Raw genomic sequence first — 9343 nt, 5'->3', positions numbered from 1 at the left:
GAGCTGCTTTGTGTGCTGCTGCTCGACCTGAGCCGTCTGTATCCGCCCCAGCTGCCCCCCCCCCCCACCCCCCCCCGTCGGCTGAGGAGCAGCCAATGACGGCGGAGCTGGGGAGGGACCGACTGGAGCCGGACTGAGCTGGGGAGGTGAGCTGTGTGCTGCACAAAAAAAAAAAAAAAAAAAAACCTTCACAATTACTGAACATCATCAGTAAGCTTTTATATTCAAGAGCTGCAAAAAAAAAAAAAAAAAAAACAGCTATGCAGAGAACACAAACTTACTGCAAACAGAGAAGAGAAATGACTGCGGAAACTATTTGACCAAGAAAAGGATGCAAATAAAGTGATGTGGTCAGAATCCCAGCTTCTACACAGAGATCATCTTTTAGCTGTGAGACCTCACACCTAAAATGGCCTAAAACCTTCGTACCCAGTCGGACCTCATCCTCATTAGAACAGGATCTGCCTCTGGGATCGCAGCAGCGATGACAATGGCAAACACAGAAACAACACCGCCAACCTCCAGCAACAATGGTGCTGTCAGGCTCATCTTTTATTCACAAGTCGAGGGCACGAGGCCCGCAAGCGGCCCGGTTCACCCGCAGAGAGGCCACAATCCAGAGAGGCTCTTTTTACATGAGCAGATGGAAACAAGGACACTTCACAAACCAAAAAAAGGCGGTGGTTGTGTTTGTTTTTCTTCCATTGTTTGGGAGTGGATGCCCTGGGGGGGTGGGGGTGGGGGGGGTAGACCTATAGCTTGGGACGTGTCTGTTTGCTACAAAAAAAAAAAAAAGGTTTATGGAACTGTCCCTTGAAGGAAAGTGGGGGAGGAAGATAACAGGAAGGTTGCACGGCACACAGAGATGGAGCGAAGGAGGAAGGGTGAGGAAAAAAGTGCATACGCTTTCCTGTTTATATGATGAGGCGGGCATGTGGAGGTTCCAGTGAAAGATGTGACGGCCATGTTTGCTCAACATGCACAATCTGCTTTCCTTATTAGGTCGGCCGGGTGTCGCTGCGTGTTGCCCGCGTTGAGACTTCCCATGGTCATAGTTTCCAGTTTGCTGTGTTGTGGGCCTCTCTCCATTCTCTTATTTCTCCGTTCGGTGTCACCGACAGCTGCCTTGAGGCTTCATCATGCGTTGCCACGGCGACAGGGATGCTTATTGCCCTCCACACCTTCCACACCTGCTTGACACCGTCCACAAACAATCGCATCTCTCATACCGGGGCCATAACACTGAGCAGACCGGGGTTAGCAACAGGCCAGAGGAGCAATTAGATGGTAATGAATTTATTTTCTGAAAACTGGATATCATTGAACCGTGAATTATGCGTTATTCAGCTTCCGCTGTACAATGTGAGCTTTAAAAGTGACAGTCGAGCATCGTCATCAGTATGTTCCACTCGGGCAGCTGATGGAACCGCAGAGGGTTTTTAAGGCTCTGTTGGAATCAAAGCTCAGCCACATCAGCATTTCAAAAGGGCAAAATTGTCGGGTTGTTAGCATGTGGATGCTCTGAGTTACTGTCACGTCTCTTGTTTGCACAGCTGAACACGTCATAAAATAAACAGACGGCTGGTTTTGTCAAAGAAAAAAAATCAAATTACTCAGATAAAAGAAGTCTAAAAGGTTTAAAGTCATCTCTCCAAAGTTAAAAGTTCCATAGTAACAAAGTTGGTCTAGGTCTAATATTAAATATGTGAAAGTGCTCAGAGCTCAGGAAAAAATAACACAGTCTGTGTTAACAAACAAGCTGCCAGGACTTCTGTGACTTTGTGATGTCACATCAACGCAGAGACAGCCCCTCAGGTATTCCCCAAGGCCAGCCCACCTGGACCCGTCCTCAAACCTTGAAGGATTTGGTTTTTCTGAATTCGTTCATCTTCTACAGTTTATCTGCGTCCGGGTCGCATGAGGTGCTGGAGCCAATCCCAGCTCACAGTGAGCGAGGGGCGGGGCCACCCTGGACAGGTCGCCAGTCCAACAACCACTCAGACTCACACTCAGACCTACAGACACTTTAGAGTCAGCAGTTACTCCAAACATGATCTCTTTGGACGGAGGGAGGAAACTGGAGTACACTCTGCAACAAACCTGGGACCTTCTTGCTGTGAGGCAACAGCTGTAACCACTGTTCTGCCACGCTGCTGGTTTCTCTGAATTTTCATGTAAAATCTGATAAAATGCATTTAACTTCTTGGAAAACAGTCAGTCAATCAGACACGGCGACATTTAAATTACAACAAGATGGCTTCGGTTCTTAAAACTAGAAAAAACATCATTAGCTGCCTCAGTGCTGTTGGAGAGAACAACAAAAAGCCAAGTACTTCATTTAAAAACTTAAATTAGCCAAAAACCGCCCCACCCGTCCCAGAAAAAATTAACCCTGCAAGTGGCAAAAGGCTTTTTGAGGCCATAAAACCAGTTGATGATGAACATTTTCTGTAGATTAAGGAGGAATGATGCCAATGATCCTCGCAGATGAATTTTAAAGCACACCGTTGCTCGCTGCCTTCATTCAAGCCACATCCTACTACAGTAGATTACAGATGTGGCTGTTTTGAGGCTTCCTTTTGTTCGTCATTAGTTGGGTTCAACACACAAGGCATCTTGATCTTGAAAATGTGCGAGCTTGAAAAAAGTCAGTTCACAGCTCAATGCCGACTGTCCTCACAGTCAGCAAGCGGCGGCTTCTTCATCCATCCATCTTCTACGGCGGGTCGTTAACCCAAACATGATGGAGGAAACCCACACAGGCAGAACATGGAGACTCCACACAGAAAGGCAACAGGCCGGGAACCGAACCTACGACCTTCTTATTGTAGGCCGACAAAGCTAACCACTAAGCCTGGCTGCTTTTTAAATATGTCACAGCAACAAACCAGCTCCACTACGCTGTGACAAACAACGCCATCCCAGCGCAGATCCGCTCCTCACACTTCCTGATGGTGGGACAATCAAATGCAATCAGAGCAGAGACGTCCCTGTCTGTCTACAGAATCCCTCGAGGGCTCATCTCTTCATAGAGCGCCTCCTTTCCTAAAAACCCGCAACACATCTATCCAACAGCTACAAAGCACTTTTGGTCCATTTCTTTTTGAGATGTGCTTGCACTTTGATTAGGTCTCCAGGATAAAAGCGGCTGTTAAATGAGTTAAGTGGAAATAGAAGTTCTGCTGAGGAAGATGCATTTTTTTATTTTTGTCCACCATATAATGTGTCCAGGTTCAATTTCACCTGCCATCCATTGATGGGAGGTCTCAGGTTGGGAGCAGCTGCTCAGTGCGTATAATGTGCTGAGCCCATGTCTGTATCCGAGGTTTCATAAGGCAGCAATAGAATAAAGGGAACACAAAGAGAAAAGATTATTAAAAAGAAATGTCCTCTGTTACTAAAAAAAAAATAAACAGGACAAAGGGGAAGTTTTATTTTAGACGAGGAAGCAGAAAAGGAGGGGGCAGGAAAAGTTTGTGTAGATCCAAAGGCAGCGATGGAGGAAAAGCAGAAGTGCTTCGGAGTGATTTATCGAGGAGGGCGTAAACATTTTTTGAGCGGTGTGGTGAAACAGCAGAGACTAAAGGCAGAGTCACCAACTGAATCACAGCCAGCTCCATTCCCACCAGCCGCCCATGATGTGTGCTGTAAAACAGCGGGACCCAGAGCATGAGAGCCGGTTGTGCATGAGCAGGGAAATGTGTCACTTGTGTAACGCTTTCATGTCTAAATTGTGAGTGTATGTGGTTGCGTGTGCATAAATCACATATGGAGTTGCTTATTGTCATCTGGTATTGATCTTGGGCGGGCCTTGATGTCCCAATGATTGCCCTCATCACTGCCTTCCACCCCTCGCTGCTGTTAATGCTATTAATGGGAAGAATGCAGCGGTTCTTACTCAATCTGATCTGAAAAGGCAATAAACAATATCGATCAGTTGTTTTGTTTGCTTTGGCATAACCATGAAGTTGGTGAAATTCAAATCAGTGGCAGCGGAGACTGATCCAATTTATTGTTCAGAGAAAGCAGCGTTAGGAAAACCCAAGAAAAGTCCCGAAAACTGTGACTGAACTCTTTCGACTCACCTTCCCCGTCTCATTTCTGTGAGAAGGCTCTGACTTCCCACCTGAGCAGCTCTGCACAGCACACAGACTCAGATGGAGACTATCTGAGGAACAAACTGGAGTCAGATATTTCTCCTCAGGACTTCACAGAGACCTGGACAGTGAATATTGGAAACAAGCAGACGGCCAGGAAAAAGGTCTGAAGATAGCGACTTGATTCACTCAAACAAAACAAAGAAAGATTCTCCAAACTTTAAACTCTGAAGACGTCAACAACTTAAAGATCTCAAAAACTTCACAGGGCCACGAGATAAATCCAATGACAGCCCTGGACTTCAGCACACATCATCACAAAAACAAAAAGGTTGAATTAACTTTGACAGCCACATTCAGACCTCTCTTTCTCCTGCCTGAGGTTTTTTTTTTTTCCATATTAAGTTGTCATTAATTTTAACATTTCAGCTCAACAAGACAACAACAACAGCTCAACAACAATTTCAGCTCCACAAATCAGCTCTCATGTTTCTACACTGTATTAAAAACAAAGATGAGGGTTTTTGTAAAAAACATAAAACATCTGTAAAATGGGTTCCGCCCATTCTCCTGAGCAGCAATGATGAAAAATCAGTGACTGAAGCAATCAAAGTCAAAAGCGCTGATTCTCTAGTTCAAGGAGACAAAGCAGGAAGTCTCCTGTGTGAGTTGTGTGGGGGTGAAGACTGTACCTTTGTGAGTCTCATTGGGTGGGTGTGTGTGTGTGTGTGTGTGGGGGGTGGGGGGCAACCATTGGCCTGCTTTGTCTTCTGTCTGTGGACAAATCTGACAGGTTAGGAGATGATCAACAAGGTAAAAGAAAACGAATATGAAAATGCCTCCTTTACACAAACATGTTAGTCCGATTCAGATGAAACAGTGTGAGAACAGACGTGAAGCAGGCCAGACGCTGACCAGGCTGCATTTAAAGGAGCCATGCAGCGACCCCTTGTTGTCTTTATTTGTTCTACAGTGTCCTTAAGTGTCCTGAAATAAAAGGTATTATTATTATTATTACACAGAAAAAGCATCACTTGGGTCGAGAATAGAGAAACTTGTTTGTGACTTGACAAAAACTAAAAAAGACAGAGTGAGAAAGTGCTGCAGACGTGCTGTTCAGCAAGTCAATTGACCACAACCTGATAGTCAACAGATGAGACGGGATGAATATGCAAAGTTTTCAGCTGAGAAAACAGCACAGCTCAGAGAAATACACAACCATTTCTTGCAGAGTTAGCATGTTCTCCTTTAAAGAACCGTTCCCGTCCCAAAGTCACAACCCCGACAAAAGGTCACAAGATAAAGCTGAATTTTGAAAAGGTTTAACATTTTACTGGCACAAAAGCAGAGGATACTTTCACATCCGCATGCTTCCAAAATATCCAAATCAAACAATGCAAGACGTTTGTAACATTTAGAAACAGCTCGAAGGAAATCCTGCGATCCAAACTTGTCTTGTGGCTCCAGGTACGACATGTGCAGAGAGACGCTCTCAAAATTACTGCGTAGTCAGATTATATTATTATAGCTGTGGAAAAAAAAAGAAAGAAAAAGAAACTATAGGCTGATAATGTTCTGGGGACAAAAAACATGCTGTGGTTGGGTGTGAAAAGGAGGTTTTAACTGTGATTTGCATTTAAATGAAACACGTCATAGGGAAATATCCTGCTGTGCCAGTTTGGCACCCACAACCTGCAACAAGCCAACGCCACGATGACTGGAAACCACTTCTATATGATCCAGCTGCCTCATCAGAGTCAAGAATAAACTATCAAGTTCCACAAAAGTCACCTGCAGGTGCAGAAGTAGGATTTTAGTCCGAAGACAATCACGACTGCTCCGTGACCTCATGCAGCTTCTCTCTGTTGCCACATGCACTCTTTAGTTTCTCATTCCTTTTCTGCTGCTCATTCACCTCCACCATCCCACCGCCTGCCAGGTTTCCTCACTTCTTCATTCATTAAGCCACTGACGCTCCCACTTTACATTTCTAAAGCTCACTTTCAGGCAGCTCGGTGTTTTCCCACATTTACCTGTTCTGCCTCTCTGCTGTGTATTTTAGTCCTCCTTATCTGGAGAATGAAGACACAAGTACTGAGAAATTACCGGCAGCCCTTATCGCTATGTCTTTTCTCATCCTCTCACCTGATAAATTCAGGGGCCTGCTTGGCAGTTTTCCTACATTAAGTTACGCTGCAAGTGGTGGTTGGGATGGGGGGGGAGGGGTTCTGTCACGCCCTGGATTTGATTTTTGTTTTAAATACTATGCAAAACCACAAAGGCACTCATTTGAAAGTCAAAGGCGACTCGACTTCCTTCTGCAAAGCTTCCTGCTCCCTGAGCGAGATAAAGAAATGTTGGAGAAATGGAGCAGCAGCCGGTTTATCTGTGTACAAAGCACATTATCAGCCTGCTCAGGGCCAGAGGAGACACAGTTTAGGATACAGTGTAAACACAGCGTTGTTGGATGTGTGTGTGCATCGAGGCGTCAGATGTGCGACGCCTCAGGGTCAAGGAACGTCCCAAAATCAAAAGCAGTGATTCAGCAGGGATTTTGATTATCCCTGCTGCAAATTTCTAACCTGCATCTGGTCTGAACTGGTCTCAACCACAACATCCTCTGTTGTTCTGTTGCAAAGAGCACATCCTGCACAGCGATCTGGTTTCAGAGCTCTTAACACCTTAAAGTCTCGTGAAGCCACGTGTTTCTCCATTCTTCTCTCCTTCCCGTCTGTTTATACGTTTCCTCTTGTTATTGCAGTGATCTGTGACTGAGAGGTCAAATACTTCACCCCCTCTCTGTTTACAATGAATATCCAATAATTACTAAAATAAAGAGGGTGCCGTGAACTTCTTTCTGCCCACGTGGCATCACATTCAAAACTAAAATATTTATTTATACAACTATTTTAATATCCACAATTGTAAATTGTTTTTAGCTGAATGGAAAACAAACTGCAGAAAACTAGAAGGCAGATGTTTTACAGTAAACTTTCATTTTGTGATATTGTGTTATGATTTAGCTGCTACCATTAACCCTTTACATTTAAAATAGAAATGAATATTTAATTTTAACTTTGTTTTCCTCAAATCCAAAAAAAACTCTAATATATTAATATTTTCATAAAATGTAATTTTCTCCAGTTCACCAAACATGTTCATAGTTTCCTGTGATTTTATTCATAGTAATTTACAGTATATTGTGATTTCAAACATTTTTTTACTTAAAGTTCTGTTATATGAAATGGTACCGTCACCTTTAGTCAGGTTATTGTGTAACTGTGAATAATTTTTTTATTGCGATGAGAAAAAAACAAAACGGTAAGACACTTGCCCAACACTGACATTTAAATTCTTCTGTATTTCATGGAAAACTCAAAAATTAGATCTGATTTCTATATTTAGTATTGCCATTTTCACGTATATTGAAAACGTAGAACTTATTTTAGTTTCACTTTCATTTTAGCTCTTTGCCTTTAAAACTTCTAAACAAATAAAGCTTTTATTTGTTTACAGATTTTTATTACTCTCAAGTATTTACATCAGTATCAGACTTAAAAATCCAGTTTCAGCTGAGCTCTTCTCACATTTTCATTTACACTAACTGAAAATATGCTATCAGGCCAAAAGTATGTAGACACCAAAACATCTCTTTCCTTGTGAGAGTTTTGGACGTCTCATTCCAAAACTGCGGACGCTCGGCTGTCTCTGTGACTTCTGAAGAGCATCAGTAAAGTTGGACTCTGAGAAAAGACCTGGTCCGGGATCAGGGGTCTGTGCAGAAGCAGTTCTTCAAAACAAGACAGAGACTGACTTTTCTAATGGATGTGGCTTCGCGCCCTGCAGAAACAGTCTTCTCCTAACTACTGCCTTTAAGCTGGAGGAACTGTCTTAGCAGCAGAGTCAAAAACACAAAAACCAGCCAACAGCGTCCACATACTTTTGGCCATGAAGTGTAAATCAAGTACCTGTGAATGAGAAACCAAACAGCAGCTCACTTCTCTCTATAGCTCCCCCTCCCGGCTGACACTGGACAGTTAAAGCAGATCTCACTGTATGTACCACATGAACACAGAACCATTGTGTGTCACAGCGGAGAAGATCATCCCACCCCCCCAAAAAAAGAAAGAAAAAAATAAAATAAAACAACAACAAACAAAACAAAACCTAAGCACCAAAATAATTTTTTTTAAATATTATTTTAATACTTTTCTTAAAAAAAAGACTCCGAACAAGATGCCTTGACCTCACTCACTGACATACCAACAGGTTGTCCTTGGTAAAATAAAATCAAAAGAAGATAGCAAAAGGAAACAACAAAACAAAATAAACTCAAAACAGTCAAATATGAAAAGAGAAGAAAAATGAATAAAACATAAAAAAAAAATGATTATAGAGATGAAAACACTCAGATCTCTGGGCCAACCTACAGAAGGCGGGAAATGATCCTGCCTCCAAAAAAAAAAAAAAACAACACAATGGCACACAACATCCCAAAAACTGTTACTATGGACAGTAAAAACATTTCAAGGATAAAAACTAAGACAGAATTACAAAGAAGAAACTATTTTACAGACTTGGGAGCAGTGGAGGAGATAGTGGTGGAGGAGACAGCTAAGAAAAGACCAAAGAAACACATAAATGATGAGAAGAAGTAATGAGAGAAAAAAAAAAATGCTCGTAATGAGACGTGTAAGTGCAGATGTATCAGTGAACTACAGAATGATGGGACATAATCAGTAAAGTTTTTAGGACCGCTTCTTCCGATTATTACAGACCAAACTGCTGGAGAACTTTAAATTTATAAAGTGGGATCAAGGAAAATTAAATAGCAATAAAAATGTAGCCTTTAATATAAAAGAAAAGGAAAAGCATCTTACAGGTTTAAAAACAAAAAAAAAAAAAAAAATGGGTGAACTTTCAGCCATCAACAGATCGGTTTTGGCATAAGAGTCGAGAAAAACAGAACATTAAAAGGAAGGAGAGAATAAAAGACGACACAATCCTCTCAATAGAATCATAAAAAAGTTTTTTCTTCTTCTTTACAGTAAATTCTACAAAATCATAACCAGAGCTTAGAGATGAACACCGAGACGAGCTCCCCATAATCCGAATCCTTTTTCCTCGACTTTTCCTTGTATATAATATATATTCATGTATCTATTTATATATAATATGTATAATTTGTAGGGTGTGATCGGTAGTTCACAGGCCGGAGGGCTAAGGCCGAGGACACACTCTAAACT

The sequence above is a fragment of the Echeneis naucrates genome, chromosome 1 (assembly GCF_900963305.1).
Source record: "Echeneis naucrates chromosome 1, fEcheNa1.1, whole genome shotgun sequence".
NCBI lineage: Eukaryota > Metazoa > Chordata > Actinopteri > Carangiformes > Echeneidae > Echeneis > Echeneis naucrates.
Note: the sequence above shows the minus strand (reverse complement) of the source record.